This window comes from Nanorana parkeri, unplaced genomic scaffold, assembly GCF_000935625.1.
Source record: "Nanorana parkeri isolate BGI_ZX_2015 unplaced genomic scaffold, ASM93562v1 scaffold343, whole genome shotgun sequence".
In the NCBI taxonomy this organism is placed as follows: domain Eukaryota; kingdom Metazoa; phylum Chordata; class Amphibia; order Anura; family Dicroglossidae; genus Nanorana; species Nanorana parkeri.
This window is the reverse complement of record NW_017306611.1, coordinates 635,530-636,537: the sequence shown is the minus strand read 5'-3', so window position 1 is coordinate 636,537 and position 1,008 is coordinate 635,530.

Below are 1,008 nucleotides of genomic sequence, written 5' to 3'. Positions count from 1 at the left end.
TATATATATATATATATATATATATATATACACACATATACACATACTGCATATGTGCGGGTGTGTTTGTACTTTTGTGTTCCCTCTACACATCCATACCACACGAGGTAGGCCTAGAAGCCCTACAACACTACCTGGCACAGCAGCCAGCACTCCATTATAAACAAGCTCAGCTCATTGTAAACTTACCAAGTTCCCACTTGAACATAATTATTTCTCATTTCTCGAGACATTTCACCTACAAATCCAGGGCACTGCCATGGTAGCAAACTATGCTCCCAGTTACGCAAACTTAACCATGGGCTACTGGGAGCACTTCCATATCTGGCAAAACAACCCCTACTCAAAGCATCTAACTTACTACGGCTGCTACATAGATGACATTATCATCATATGGGACGGCCCAACAGACACCATCTCTGAGTTTGCAACACACTGCAACTCAAACCCCTTTGGCCTCAAGTTCACCCATGTCCTTGATGACCATAAACTCACCTTTCTGGATCTTGAGCTCACACACAGAGACAAGACCATCACCACCACCACACATTTCAAACCTACTGCCGGCAACTCATATCTACACTATGACAGCTGTCACCACCCTCGATGGAAACAAAATGTCCCAAAAGGACAGTTCTGGAGGCTAAATAAGAATTGCACCCGAAAGGTAGATTACCGCAAACAAAGTATCCATCTGAAAAACAAATTCTAGAAAAGGGTTACCCCGAAAAACTCATCAACAGGGCCCAAGAATTCTTCCTAACAGAAAACACTGCACCCAATAGTAAAAACAAAAACAAACAACAAACACAGGACAGTGCGATAAGGTTCATCACACCTTTTAATAACAAATTCAAAGCCATTGAGTCCATTCTGAGAAAGAATTGGCACTTACTCCAATGTGACCCAAAACTATGCCCTATACTCCCACCCAAGCCCACGGTAGTTTTTAAGAAAGCTAAAAGCATCAAAAACATAGTGGCGCCCAGCAAACTCTCCACTAAGAAA